The 16079-nt window shown below is 37.2% G+C and overlaps 1 long non-coding RNA gene across 1 annotated transcript in view; it reads right to left on the reverse strand.

The window, feature by feature from the left end:
• Positions 1 to 9345: 9345 nt before the first annotated feature.
• The window catches only part of LOC148044925 (uncharacterized), a 132328-nt gene continuing 125594 nt past the window's right edge, over positions 9346 to 16079 (reverse strand). The window contains exon 3 of the long non-coding RNA XR_015697142.1: positions 9346 to 9868. This is a non-coding gene — a long non-coding RNA (uncharacterized LOC148044925). The remainder of the gene's footprint in view (positions 9869 to 16079) is intronic.

Raw genomic sequence — 16079 nt, forward strand, 5'->3', positions numbered from 1 at the left:
GGAAATGAATAAAGACTAAGGAAAGAAAGAGGAAGTACATGTTTATATATCCCATACCTCTAGAACTATGTTTACAAATGAAAATGTAGAGATGGTCAACAGTTTAAAAAGGTCTTCATGTCTGTAACTTTAGAACACAAACTGCACATTCAATTCCCAGTTGTTTAAGGTGATATAGCATTTACAACTTTATTGGTCCCAGAAACTGGAGATCCCACAAAAATGAGAGTCAACTCAAAATGGTTATTGGCAACCAAGGACACAAAATCAATGAAGTTATTTTATGTACCTATGTATGTATGTATGTGTCTGTCTGTCCGTCCGTCCCACCACAACACGTGGGTTGGACTGAGAAAGAGTAACTGGCCAAAAAATACCCAGTTGGCTTTAATGGCTAAGGTAGGACTTGAATTCATGACCTGCTGCTTTCTAGTCTGGTGCCTTAATTACAAGACTAAACTGGTATATATGTATGACTGCCTGCTTCCATTGCTCTAATTCTGAGAGACTGTTTTGGGTTCAGCTCAGCTGAAAGGGTTTTCAGGATGGCTGGCCCATCATAGGCTAACACAGCTCTGCCTTAGTTGACTTGGATATGGGCCAACGGGCAGACCGGTCTTACTATTGGCTTGATCAGCTCCATATTATTATGGTCTGGGAGTGTGGTATTTGAGGGACTGCCTCTCCCCAGTTATATTTACTCATCCCATCATTTCCTAAACTAATGGCCACAATAAGTGTTGGGTGAGCAATAGAGAACAGGAACAGAAGGTGGACTCATTGGAATGATTACAACATTCCACCATAATTTTTGTTTTTGCTTGGTGGGCTTTGAATTTAATATAACAAACCCAGAGAGATCCACAGGTGAGAGCTATTTCGAGATAGTGATTTTAAGATAGGAAAGATGATAGGATAGGAGAATGATGATAGGATAGCCTTGCCAATCCCCTTTGCTAGTATAACTGTTGTTTTGAATTTAGCTGTTGACCTAGAGATCAGTCACCTGTTCTTATTTCCTCTCATTATTGGCACAAGGTCTTATGATAATCCTTCTAAGGATTTGAAATATAATCAAAACTGGAAATATTATACAATGGAGTCTGGCCAGCTCCTGCATAATTTCAAAGTAGAAAGACAAAAAGTTGTCTATCAACTTGCATTGTTTCAAATGCATATCGATAAAACTCTCCCCCCCTCCCATCCATGATGCTGAAAATGAACAAACAAGAGAGAAATGGAGGCAAAAAGCTCCTGGGACAGCATTCAATAGCAGTGCATTCTCCAAGAACTCTGTCCAAGAATAATCTAGTAAAATGTGGACAGAGAACCATCGACCTCGGCTTTTCCCTGAACATATGCAGCTCTGATCAGTCTGGAATTTCAAGAAAAACAAGGTCTTGAACTCTAATCCTCAGACACATAACAAAGCATACTTCACAGCTGTGATGCACAGCAACTATCAGCTTGGAGGACTGAGTAGGTCCCAAGACAATGCCTCTTTTATCACCCAGAGGACAAATATCTAGACAGCAATATTTTCTGCATGAATGCTCCAAGCATCTCGCAGAACTCCAGACTGAAAGGGGAAAACCGAGCTGAGAGTGTTTGCTGAGTGATCATTTTAATTTACTACTTGATGTAAATCTAAATGAACTGACACCCGGTTTGAGATGGACAGAAAACAATCATCACAGAGACAAAAAAGGAAGAAAGGGGGAAAAAGGAGGGGGTAGACAGAAAGAGGGAGAGAGAGAGAGAGAAGAGAGAGAAAGAGACAGAAAGCTAATATTGCAATATCATCTGAGTGGCAGAGGTTTAAGCAAGTTTAGCAATGATGCTGTAAGAGGGAGGGAGCGATGGGTGGAAGTTCTGTTTCTGCAACTCGATTTCCATAATAAGTTGTGTAATTTATTTATTTTTTTCCACGGTTGATTTATTAAACTGTGGGAACAATGGAGGGCCAGAAATGGTTGCTGGGTATGAAAACATTTCATTATGCAAAAGCACAAATAGCATTATCCCAAAGTGAAAATGATTTGGGACTCTACTAGACAAGATGTGGGTATCAGAAGGAGGGGAAAATGCAGGTAACTTGACATTAAGTTAGAACATTCATTCTCAATTATTCTACATTGCAAGTAATCTTGGTGGGAACAATAGATTGTGTGGAGAGAGGAGGGAAGATTTGCATTCTTTGTTGTGCATGTCTTTGTCAGTTGAATTAGAGAAAAAGGGAAGCATGATTTTATGTGAAATAAAGGGAAATAAGACATATAATGCTTGGCCCCAAAGTCAGCCTTCGTTACTAATTCATAGCCTCTGCAGCAACATTTTAAAGCTTGTTTGTAAGCTTGCTTTGTTTGGTAAAGGAATGTATTTATTCAGTTGCCTATGCAAATGAGTACCATATGTTTAATATAAAATATTAAAATGACTGAAATAAAAGGAATAACAGATAGATTTATTAGAAAACAGCTGTAAATTCATTTTTATCTCTAGATTTTGAGTTTGGTTAGGCTAGTAATAGTTTAGTTAACTGACACCCCCAACAGCATGTAAATTTGTTATTTCTTTGAACTGTTTTTAATTCATTTTTCTCTCTGTCCCATTAAAAAAAAATCTGACACATAGTTAGAAGCAGCAATCTTATGACCTTGTGATCCATAGATGAAGAAAGTGGGTTAATTTCAAATAGAAGAAAAGCTTCCACATTGTAGTTTAAAATACTTTATGACCACTGCCATTCTGGCCATGGCAATAGCAAAAAAAATGGGAAAAGATATATCAAAGCTTTATTTTTATTTTATTTTGGTCAACCATATCAATAGCATTTACACTTATATACCACTTCATAGTGCTTTATAGCCCTCTCTAAGCAGTTCACAGAGTCAGAATATTGTTCCCAACAATCTGGGTCCCCATTTTACCAACTTTGGAAGGATGGAAGGCTGACTCAACTTTGAGTCAATCAGGAATAAACTCCTGACAGTGACCAGAATCAACCTGCAATGCCACATTCTAACCACTACATCACCACAGCTCAAACTTCCCATTTTCCCCAGCTTGACCAGAGAAAAGGGCATGGGATTATGATGCCTTTGGAGTAGATGAAGTCCCATGTTGTGCCATGCATTTATGAAGTCTACACATTTCTCACTGCATTGTACTGCATATGCCACATTGCATGTTGCAGGAGTATTTGAAAACCTCAGGCCAACACAACATATGCACACACTTTAAATGTAAGAGTACACTAAGGCAGAAACTTGTCCACCCCAAGGATAAAACATCCAGACACAAACTAAGCAATGTGGTATTGCACTACTCAGGTGATCTTGAGTATGCAGATAAATCTCCAAGTGTCCTCAATGAGTCTCTAAAAGAATGCAAATGACCAGCTGTCTGCAAGGAATATAAATCCTTCTATTCCTCATATAGACATTTAAAAGATATCAATAGCATCCTAAAAACTATATAGAAATATTCTTAAATAATTCAGGGGTATCCTGCTTCTAAATATTAGTGCAGCATTCTATTTATTTTATTTTTGCATAAATGAAAAAAATGTGCTTGTGATTTATAATTTGATGATTAGACAACTGATTAAATAATAATATGATGTAATTTTAGAGAGGGGTTAAACTGTATTTGTTCTTATAATGGCTATTCGTATTGGAAGCCACTTTTTTTTCTTTCTCTTTTTTCAAGATTATTTTTCTTTTTTGCACTTTTTGTTTTACTTGGATTTTTCTTTCTTTCTCACTTTATATTAGTTTGTGTTCATTTTTATCTTGTGTAAAAAGTTTTAATAAAAATATAAACAAAAAGGTTTTTGCACATGCAAAAAGGCTGCTTTTATCAATTCAAAGCTTTCAAGAAAGTTAGGTCATCTGCATCCTGAAATTTCACTTAGGAGATATGGCTCATCCTTGAGCAAACAACATTTTGCCAAAATGAATCAGGTGTGATCTAACCAGAACAAATTTCTTCCACAGGTCTAATTTGCTCTCAAAGGGCAGGAAGCCAAACCATTAACAGAGAGAACACAAAGAAAGCACTCTTAACAAATTTTCTGTTGTGAGTTTGTTTCTTAACAAACGTATGAACCTATCCATAACCAGTGATTCACCAAGCTTTTGCTTATTTGTTGCAAGAGTGCTTTGAACAATGATAAGATCCAGTGGTCAGCAGGTGTTTGATTTTATCTTCCAGACATATTGAGTAGTCTTCTACTACTGTATATGCTAAAGAACAAAAAGAATGAAGCCATCAACTGAGTTTTATTTTTATTTATTTATTTATTTATTTACCATATTTTGGGGAGAATAAGATGCACTGGAGTATAAGATGCAGCGAGATTTTGAAGAGGAAAATAAAAAAAAGTTTTTGCACTCTGTAGACCTCCCAGACCTCCCTGTTTTTTTCACAAAAACAGGCCCATTACCCCCCATCCCCAATGGGCATGAATAGCCTTTACGAGACTTATAGAGTGCTCCTTGTGGTTGGGGGGGCAAAAATGGTCCATTTTCCCTCATTTCTGCCCTCCCCAGCCCCCATGAGCACTCTATAAGCCCCCTAAAGGCTATTCACAGCCATTTTGGTGAAGGTGGTGGGGTTTTGGGAGGCAAAAATACTGTATTCAGTGTTTAAGATGCACCCAGATTTTCAGTCTCTTTTTTGAGGGAAAATGGTGCGTCTTATACCCTGAAAAATATGGTTTTTATTTATCTATTATAATTTGTCAAACAGAAACAAAAAAACAGGAATAATGTAAAAACACAATGACAGGGAGATAGGCACATTGGTGCACTTATGCACTAACTCTATGGACCTCTTAAGTATGAAGTCAGGTCAACGGAAATCAATTTGTGACTAAATCAGTGAAAATTCATAGCTGACACAACTGAATCAGGTAGAGCATTCCAGACTTTGACAACTCTATTACAAAAATCGTATTTTTTACAGTCAAGTTTAGAACAATTTACATTAACTTTAAAGCATTTGTTTGCATGTGTATTATTGCGATTACAGCAGAAAAAAATCATTTACAGGTAAAACATTACTACATACAATTTTGTATGCAATACCTAATTACAATGCACAGTGATGGCACCAAGTTATTCTGTGCTCCAGAAGTTGAATTAGATCACATTCTCTTTTTCACCTTAAGCCTTTGTATAGCATGCACAGCCTTTGTTCTCATTAAATTTTATTGCCCCAGTCAAAAATTGCAGACATACGTTTGAGGCTCATGAGGAATTTCCTGTTTTCATTTTGACACAATGCTTATAAAGGAGGGAGTCCCTTGGCAAGTGGCAAACAACAACAACAAAGCCAGTTAGAGGAATGGGAAATTTTTTAGCATGGGGTGGGGGGACGGGTCTGAGGTAAACATATGGTTTAAATGCTCTTGCCTATTTCAGTTCAAGCTGGGAGAGTAGAAGACTGTTGGTTCAGAGATCCAGTTCGCTGCTCTCTCCTACTGTGCTTGCCTACTAATTGCATCCCATGTTTGTCAATCAAATATTTGCAATTAACAAAAATATTCCCTTAAGAGACATATAACAGAGGTTGGCTAAGCAGCCATTGCATTGCTATTAGAGTCAGCACCAAGAAAGAGGGCGGGGGGAAGAGAGGAAATCCTTCAGTGATATAAAACTGGAAAAAAAATTATGTTGCGAGTGACACCTCCTGAAATTTTCAGTCAAAATATTAACAAGCAGAAAAAGTGAGCAGATGTACAAGTTAAAGGAATCTTTTTTAAGGCACAGAAACTTTGAGGTCAGTCTTTCTGACTTATCTTCTATCTCAGAAATTTCAGTTTCACAGAATGTCTCCTGGTTGATTTTTCATTCAGCATATCCATTGCCCCAAAGATGAGTGAGCTTTTTATTTAACTCCAATTTAACTAATGTCAGAAAGCCCAACCTTACTCTAACAAGCAACCATGTGCTTGGTTCCATGTTGGGCCAGGAGGAAGCAGGAAGTTCCATGTTGGGCCAGGAGGAAGCAGGCCAAAGCAAAGTTGAAGGAAATTGGTATTTCCTAAAGAGCTGAGTTGGGGAGGCTATTAATTTGTGTGGAATTGGAGTTTCTCAGATGCAATCTAAATTGCATCTAAAATAGGCTAGAAAGAAGAATGCTAGTGCTGTGGGAGTTTAAGTCAAGATTGTCCATTGATAAGAAAGTATAATGTAATTTAGAGAGAAAAATCATTTTCATCTTTGTTGTTGTAAAAGGCTAAACTAAATTGAAGCCTTTCTGGAGGTTAAACTAGAGGCTTTGCATCATGCAGAATCTGTGTGTGTGTGTGTGTGTGTGCGCGCGCGCACACACACACACACACACATATTTTCTTGTTGTATTCGGGTTGTTTCCCATGTAAGATTGAGATTGTCTTGGCAACATTTCAGCGAGGTCTCACTCGCCATCTTCAGGCTGGGTTTGGGGCTTAAAGTGTGATCGGAGCTGCCGATCTGACTAGCAATAATGATGCTCAGAATTAAATAGGATTCTTCTATTTCACTCTGACTGGTGGGAAGCAAAGCCAAAATAATTCCCTGAGGTACAGCCATTTTAATTTGCTATAGTGGGGAAAAAAATAAAACATATTGTGGCAACCTATAAACTAATATATCTATTATGGTGTGAAAATGTGTAGATTACAGTAATCTTCAACCCATGTAAATCAAGTCTTTCTTTCTATATCCCTCTTAAAAACAACCATAAATTGTTTTATCCCTCTCATATGAGTCAATAACAAGACTTACTTCCTACTTTTTGCCATTTCCCATGCTAGTCCCCAGATGGAGCTGGGACAATTCCTTGTCAGGACAATGTTTTTCCAGAGGTTTTCTAGAGTCTAGAGCCACAATATCTTGATCATTGGGACAAATCCTTCTGCTTCTTCCAACAGAAGCTAGTCTTTTAAAAATTCTACAATAAGCATTAATATCAAAACAATATTTTGAAAAAACTGAAAATATTTGTCCATCCAAAATGAATTACTTTCTTTTGTTTTCCAGTGTCCTCAAAAATAGCCAGATCTGTTTACTCAATCCACCAACAGGGATGGATTTGGCTTTGCCCATGAGTGATGCAGGGAACATAGTTTGCATTAGAACAACAAATTAAATGAGAGAACTAGACATAAAGAAGAATTGAACACACATAGTTGGTTTAGGAGCACATGGAAATACATTTTATAATTTTAAAGAAAGATAATTATTCATAATCAATATTTATATTTTAAAAAGTCTATACAGGTGGAAACAACCTGTTACGAATGTTGTTGTTAAGAAACATGGAGCCAAAATTGAATAAAACAATATTTAATTCTTTAATTAAGGTATTCTTCAGTATCAGCTGAAAAATTAACATGGCGTCCAAAAAGTCTTTTAAAATCCTTTAATTAAAAAATTGCTGATTTTAATTGATGATGACATGAGATAGTCAAATCTGATTGCGTCTTTATCATTAGTATGTTGTCTCATTCACTATAGGATCTCTGACAGCCTGGGATTTCCAATTCAATTAATCCATTGAGAGGAATATACCACAATTTCCCTGATTTAAATAATGGTACAGAGGTAGATTGCCAACAAGAAGTCTCTAAATAGTTGAATATTGTCACAATTGTGGAGCTTGAGAGATTTTTCCCCCCCATCTTTTCAAAAGCATCCTTTTTAACTCAGTTACCCTTCATTTTAATGTGAGGATCCAGCAAAACTGCTGCTGAGGGTTCAGCAGTAACACAGTTTTCCACAGCATGTTATTCCACAGCAAAAGAGTAACCTGCACCTTTGAGCCCTGTGAAATACTCAGTGCTTTTCACACTTGTCCATCCCTTCATCATTCAATAAAGTAAACTGAAGCCCATGGAGAAATAAGAAACAGTGTGTCTCAACAGAGGCCTTTTTTCACTGATCACTCTCAAAGTCATAGAAGTTACTGGAAAGCAAAAGGATGGATACTTTGCCACTGTTATTTTCCAGCTGTTTATCTCCCCATATCTATGACTAATGATATACATGACAATCGGAGCAGTCAAAGGGGATTGCAAAGTTATTTAATGTTGAAAGCAATGAAAAGAAAATTGGTCTGAAGCAGCATCACCGTAGCAAAGTGATAGCAAGGCCCAAAGTTGGAAAAACAAATTTCTTACCCAGATGCAAATACCTATTGATTCCACTGATTCTGTGGCAATCTTCTCTAATCAGGTGCCATGTACTATTTTATAAGCATTTACTTGGAAGTTCCTCCATTGAGTCGTTCCGCAATCATTTCATTCTAATATTTGTCATCCATTCTGTTATCTAAGTGGACTTGGAAACAACTAAAAGCATGTAAACAATACAATGAAATGGTCAAGATTAAAAGATCAAATTAGCCTATAAACACAGTCAAATTAATTTCAGTTTTCAAAAATTTAGAGATTTTCTCATCAAAGAAAGAAAAGAAATTTTAGTAATATCTAAAAATACTGAAAGAACTATCTGAATAGCCCTCTCTGTTGAAATCATAGAGCAACATAGTTAGGAGGACTACTAAAACCATTGAATCCATCTCCTCTTCCTTCTCTTTGTCCATGGAAAGATATAAATATTAAAGCTTGCTAGACAGATGGCTACCTATGAAAAAGCTCCCACAATCTTACTGGGCAATGGACCTTATGTTTAGCAGTTCTTATTCTTAGGTGACTTTTTTCTAATATTCACTGTTAGGTAAATGTGCCACCACTGAAAAGGCCCAAGATCTAACCATCCTCCTTCAGGATATTATTAACAAGAAAAACAAAGAACAGCATTCTCTAAAGCACCAAGGGCATTAAGGGGAGTGCATGAAGAATTTCTGAAGGCTTTCATTTCTATTGTGTCTCTCTCCTTCATTGTCTTCTATGTATCTATGCTGATATACAGGAAGGCTGACTGCAAATTGCTTGTCTTGAGCCTTCTGGTTAACCCCCATTGGCAGGCTGCCATTTTAATTTACTACAATTCTCCAACATAGCATTGCTCTGGGACAAGATAGGAAATTAAGATAGTGATCCCCAGTGGGAATCTGGCAGATGCCATTTTAATTTCCCACAATATCCAGCAGCAATTCTACAATTAGGGGCACTGCAGCAAATTAAAGTAGTGAGTAGCTGATCAGACTGTTGTTGCTGCCACCACTAGAAAAGCCCGCTGGAAGGATGCTAACATCAGTGGAGGACCACCAGAGGACAATTTGCCAAGGATCCCTTAAGCATTGAGCCAAAAAACATATGTGTGTGTCTATGAGTATGAAACACTAGGTTATGCATTACAATTGATTGAATCCCAAATCCAGGATTATAGAGGATTTCTTGGAAGAGATGTGCTAGTTCTCTAAAGCAAAAAGAAGTATTCACTCTCAAGTGACCACAAGCAAACTTGAGCCCATCTACAGATTTAGCGCATTGGATGCCTGCAGAAAGGCAGATAGTGTGTCTGCAGTCACTTAGCCTTCATTTCCTCCACATGGAAAATGTTAATGTGAGGAAATGGGGGGGGGAGGTCAGGTGACAAGCTGGCCTTCTTATCTAAAGCGAGGCTAAATCCTGGCCTCTGTGACTGGGAAATGCTGCATACTCCCTTTGAATCAGGCATATTTCCCCTCCTCTATTGTCTTCTTACCCGGGAGAAAAAGAATTAATGAGATAAACTTTTATGAGAGTAAAATTTAAATGTTTGCTTGGAGATGGCAAGAGAGGAGATATCTCCTTACATTGGCAGAGGTCTCTGTCATTTCTTTTATCTTGAATAAAAGCCCTCTGTGGACCTGCTTGCCTGCTCTGACTTGGGAGTGTTCCTCTTGCAGATTCTTCTGGGGCACTTGATACTTCCTGCAAGCAACATTTTTTAAAAAACAGTTAAAGAAAATACAGCCACCTCACAGCCATCTCTAGACTTCTCCCTCTTATCCTTACCCAATTAGAAATTCAGACGAAATTCTCATTCCCTCTAATCCAGTTCACTCCCATTTAATTCACCCACCAGTCCCAATCCCATCAACACTAGTTTTATAAGAAGGACATTTTTTTTACCAGTTTCGGGTGTGCATTGATCTTAAGACTGCCTCCCCTGCCACTCAAAATGAGCATTAAAATTTATGTACTGCTTGGCCTGGCATCCATAACATAATTGTTCCTTCTTAACAACAGTTCATTCTACTACAGTAGACTAAATTGTTACAAAAATAGCATTAAACGGTACATCAAAATTCATATCCAAACGCTGGATACTTCAAGGCTTTGGAATCTCAAGTGATATAATAACTTGGGTCCATGAACCAAACATAATGTATTGGCTTCATCTCAAGAAGATCTTATCCAGAGGAAAAGGCGGTTCTGGGACATGAATAAAATAAGAATTGCAGTGTTGAAGAGCTACTTGAGCACATTCTCCAAGATGGATCTTATTCTTTACTTTTCAAGGTAGCTGGATCAAGACAGAGTGTGATAGTTCTATTTTTCCTTCAGCTTCCTCTCTTCTCCCTCTCGTCTTTTATGAAATTAATTGTTTCAAGTTAATTTAAGGTACACTTTTTAGAAGCCTGGATTTTTGTTTGAGCTACAGTTTTTACTTATTGTTAATTTAACTTGAACAGTGATTTTTATGGCTGCTTGAACTTTTATATGTAACCTATATAATCAAGGTTGCTACTATATATGATATATGATAACTGTGTTGTAAAAAAGTTGTTGGTAGTTATTGGTAGTGTTTCTTTTTTTTCCCTTTCCCCACAGTGGTCTGACAGGCAAAGGACATTATTCACCTGTTGTTGTTTTTTTTAAGTCCTTCAAATATTTTATTATGAAGCTTTGCATCATCGATGGAAATTGTCACAGGGGATGATGGTCACTGGCAGTTCAGACTGAGGATTGGGGGCCACAAGTCCTTCATTCCCAACTTTATGAATGTGTATAAAACAGGTGCTCTCAAGCTGTGTTGGACTATTACATCCAGCCAGAACAATTAATATTTGGCTTGGTTGGGTGATGGGAATTGTCTAAAATTCATGGAGGACGTGAGAGAAGGATGAATATTTATTTTCAAAATCATACTTTGAAAGAAAATATATTTAGAAAATATGTTTTACAAATATACCTACACACACACACACACACAGAGTTGTAAAACACTATCACATAATTAAATGTATGTTTCCATGCATGAAAAAGAGTAAACAAACAGAGCAATAGATTTATTAATCACATGAATATTAGATAGATGGAAATGGTCCACCACTTTATATGAGGTACAACATCATTACGGTGCAATAGTGGCTACCAACTAGCCAACTACCAATGATAATCACAACTCTGGAGGAGATCTTATTAAAGAGCTCTTACTATAGTGGACCAGGAATACAACATTTTCTCCATCCTGGACAAAGAAGGGAAGGTGAATTGAATAGTATAGAATGGCTACCTGAAAGGACAGATTAATTAGCAACAGCCAGTCTGTACACTAGGTTCATCCTTGGAAATGTTTTTGCTTGTTTATTTACTGATTTGATTTTTTCTCTGTTGCTATCTAGCAAACACTTAGTAGCTTACAGCAGGAGGAGCAGGAGAGGGAGAAAGAGAAGGAGAAGATTTGACAAAACTAAATCCAATACAATGGTAGAGAGAATCATTAATTTCCTAAAGCATACAGTGCCAAACAAAGAGGTGTCATGACCCAAATGCCCTCCACAAGACTTTCAATATCATCTGAGATTATACAGGATTAAGGTAGGAGTAGATCTAACCTCAAGCATGAGGTCTTTCCAAAGGGTTGGAGTCACCGCTCCCAAAATATGTTTCCAAGCATCAGCTCCCTTGAGATTCAGAATCAGAAGTTATTCTACCATCAATTTGATGATATCAACTCCCCTCCCCCAAAGGCTGGAGAATAGCTTCATGTAGATATTGAATACTAGGGTAAGGGAAAGGAGCGGAGAATTGACTTTTGTGGGAGCAAGCACCAAGCTGAGAAGCTCCAAGGAATTCCTTTGTGGAAGCATGAGGGAGAAGGTCTTTTAGGATTTGTCATATGGCTATGAAACTCCCTTCAGGTGCAGTATGTATGATTTCTTTCTGTATAGGCACAAAATGGGTGTAGAACATTTGAGGGACTAAGAATGAACTTTAGTTCTATATTAGGTATCTTGCTCTCAGGGCTTGGACAAAAAGTAAATTAGATTTAATTTGTATATTTAGGATTGTATTGAATTAATATAATTCAATGTTATAAATCCAGGGCTCCTATTTCATCATTTTCATATTCTATCACATATGACACGAGGCTTCTAATTACGCAGAATTCCCTCTAGAGTATTCCATTTTTTTTTCATTTAAAGAAGTTGGATTGCACCTACAGTATGAATTTTATCTGGTTAAATATATTTCAGAACCCATGTAAAAGATGCCTTGTAAATATTTCCCATTTATTAACAAATGAACATAAAACAACCTCTCTCTGACTTCCCCCACTTACCAGTTTCCAAAAAGGATTACATTTCATAAATTAAGAACTTTAATCATAAATGTCTATGGAAAAGTCATCTTTTTAATTTAAGGTTTTTTTTGTCACAGTTGAAATACTTACCAGTACCAAGTTAGACCAAAATTAACACATTATTTTATAATGGATAAAGAAAAGCCAATAGGCATTCATGTAAGGGATCTTTAAAAGTGAAGATTAAACTTAAATTTTAGAAAACTAAAGGTAGGGAAAATGACAAAATAAAAGTGGGGCTCCACAATACAATATATGCCCCCGTGCACACACACAGACAGACATGCACACACAAACACGTACCTACACACACACACACACATTTTATATATTATATGCAACATGGTCAACAAAATCTGAAATGAGTTATCACATAACATACACAAACCAAGTGAAATATATTTGGAGTACCCTTAAAGATACTTCATTTTCTTTAGACTTCTTACTATAATGCTCCATTTATATTTCAGTAAATTGCACACATTTATAGACATCACACCTTTCCCTTCAACTTCTTTCATTTATTCTTGTAGGTAGAACATGAGTATGGGACACAGCTTTATTTTATGTGTGGAAACATAATTAAAAGGCTAGAGTGAATCCCTGCAAGGCATTTATGCAAATGATCAAACAAAAATGACTGCTAAACAGTTTGCTAATCCACCAATGTTGCACAGTCAAAATGTTGTGCAGCTTATTACCAGGATTCTAGCACAATTTTTACACTGAATCCTGACATCAAGGCAGAATCTGGGCTATTAAAAAAAACCTGGATATTAAAAAAATCAACTTTCATGTAAAAACAAACCAAGCAAAGCCATTATTGATATAGCAATATCAGGAGATGATCCACTGGATGACAAAAAAATAAATAAAAATAGAGAAGATTATAAAGTCTCCAGATGTTAAAATGGAACTGAAAGATTATTGTATAAAACAGCTGTTGTGGTCCTATAAGCCCTGCCAAAAAGTCCTGGAAGGTTCTGAAGAAACCTGTACATACACAAAATTACCATTTGCCAATTACTAAGACCACCTTGCTTGGATCTCCGTATATATTATGCCAATATATTATGACATCCTAGGGTCTTGGGAAGAACTTGGTGGTTATGAAAACCAATCCCATCTACAACTGATAGCTGTGATTTTTTTTGTGTACCAATAATAATGGCCTGACAAATGTGCCACCCAATAGGGGGAAATGAGTGAAAACTGAAGAAATTAAGATATCCCATGGAAATAATATCATGAGTCTGGATGAAGATGATCACTAGGTGTATCTGGGCATCCTTCAAGTTGACAACATCAAGCACACTGAAGTCAGGAAGAAGTTAGACTATATTATGAGAATGAAGAAGATCTTAAAGTCAGTGGAAGGAATACCATTCACCAACATTAACACCTCTGTTCAGTGAAAGAAATTCCATCAAGGCAATTACGGCAATATTTGAGGAATCCAAATCATTAGATATACAGCAGGAATGGTGAACTGGACTCAAGGAGAACAAAAAATCCTGGAAAGGAAGACTAGAAAAATAATGACAATGGATCATGCTCTTCAACCACACCGTGATATTGACAGACTCTACTTATCAAGGAAAATGGGTCGCCATGGACTGTTGAGAGTAGACCACACAATTAAAGAAGAAAAAAGGGCATTGGAAGAAAAGCTGAAGATTAGTGAAGAAGACGCACCATGAAAGCTTACTGAATACTGAAGAGACTAAACTGGCCTACAAGAAAGACTAAATGAAGAATAGAAAAGAAACATGACAAGGCAAAGTATTACATGGCCATTGCAAACAAACAAACAAACAAACAAAAAATTAGCAGGCCAAGCAGATAACAAGACCTGGCAATGGCTCACAACAGAAAAGTAAAAAATAAAGAGAGATTCTGGCTGCAGAAGACCAAGCCATAAGAACAAATGCATACAAACCCAAAACTGAGAAGACAGCAATAGACAGGAAATGTCACTTTTACAAAGAAGTTGAAGAAGCAGTGGGACATCTAGTTGGCTGCTGCAAGAAGCTCACACAAACTGATTGCAAACAACAGCATGACAAATTAGCAAATTAGTGCTTTGGGAGATCTGCAAGAAATGCTGCTTGTCCACAAAATACAAAAAGTAATAGAAAATGAAGCTAACGCAGAGGTGGGGAACTATGACCCTTTTATGACTTGTGAACTCCAACTCCCAGAATTCCTGAATCAGTCAGGAATTCTGGGAGTTGAATTCAACAGGTCATAAAAGAGCCATAGTTCCCTACTTCTGAGCTAAAGGCTCTGGAACTTTAGAATGCAAACCTATGAGTGCCTGCCACAGAACACCTTAGACTTAACCATTGTTGACAAAAAATGACAAAAAAGTCTGGATAGTAGACATGGCAGTCCCTGGAGACAGCAGAAGAGAAGAAAAAAAACTAAAGAGACTAACAAAATACAAAGACCTGCAAGTAGAAATAGAATGACTGTGGCAGAAAGAAAGCAAAGATAGTATCAATAGTAACAGGTGCCTTGGCTGCAGTTTGAAAACAACTGGAGCACCACTTGAACACTATTGGCATTGGTAATACCATCAATCAATTGCAAAAGGCAGAGCCAAGGTGGCGCAGTGGTTAGATGCAGCACTGCAGGCTACTGCTAGATCAGCAGGTCAGCGGTTCAAATCTCACCGGCTCAAGGTTGACTCAGCCTTCCATCCTTCCGAGGTGGGTAAAATGAGGACCCAGATTGTTGGGGGCAATATGCTGACTCTCTGTAAACCGCTTAGAGAGGCCTGAAAGGCCTATGAAGCGGTATATAAGTCCACTGCTATTGCTATTGCTATTGCTATTGCTGTACTTGGAACAGCTTACATCCTGAGATGATACCTTTAACCCCATAAAAAAAATCTTCCTAGCCCAAGTCGTTGAGAAGGATTAAACAGGTACAGTAACAACAGTATTATCAATTAATAAATTGAGAGCCAGTATGGTGTAGTGTTTAAGGCTGTAGAAAATAAATAAATAATTCCGTCTAGAAACTAGTCGTCATCCCCCTCCAGCACAAAGCCAGCTGGGTGACCTTGGGCTAGTCACACACCCTCAGCCCTGGGAAGCAGGCAATGGCAAACTATTTCTGAAAAGCATTGTCAAGAAATTGTCTAGGCAAGTGTCAAAAGTCAGAAACTGATTTTAAGGCGTGTGCACATACAGACTCTCTCACACATAATTAAGACATTATTGCAACTTAAAATCCTCCAATCTATAGAAAAAATGTTTGGCTTCCTATTTATGAGATCTATAAATCAATGGCATGACTGTTTTAACTAAAATAATATTTACAGTAAATTATTATTTTCTCTTTATCTGTATTTTGTTATAATCAAACAATCAAACAGAGATGAGTATCTAAATTTTCATCTGTGCAAACATTGTTCTTCTTTAACCTTTTTACTTATTTTTGGTTTTGCCACCTGCTCCTTCACAGTTGCTATCTCTAATTATGGTTCTGCATCAATTTGTGCATATAACAGATATGACCATGGCCAATCTGTACATGATTCAATAT

Source organism: Thamnophis sirtalis, unplaced genomic scaffold, assembly GCF_051295495.1.
Source record: "Thamnophis sirtalis isolate CommonGarterSnake01/CBP01778 unplaced genomic scaffold, rThaSir2_p1.2 scaffold_6, whole genome shotgun sequence".
Classification (NCBI taxonomy): Eukaryota; Metazoa; Chordata; class Lepidosauria; order Squamata; family Natricidae; genus Thamnophis; species Thamnophis sirtalis.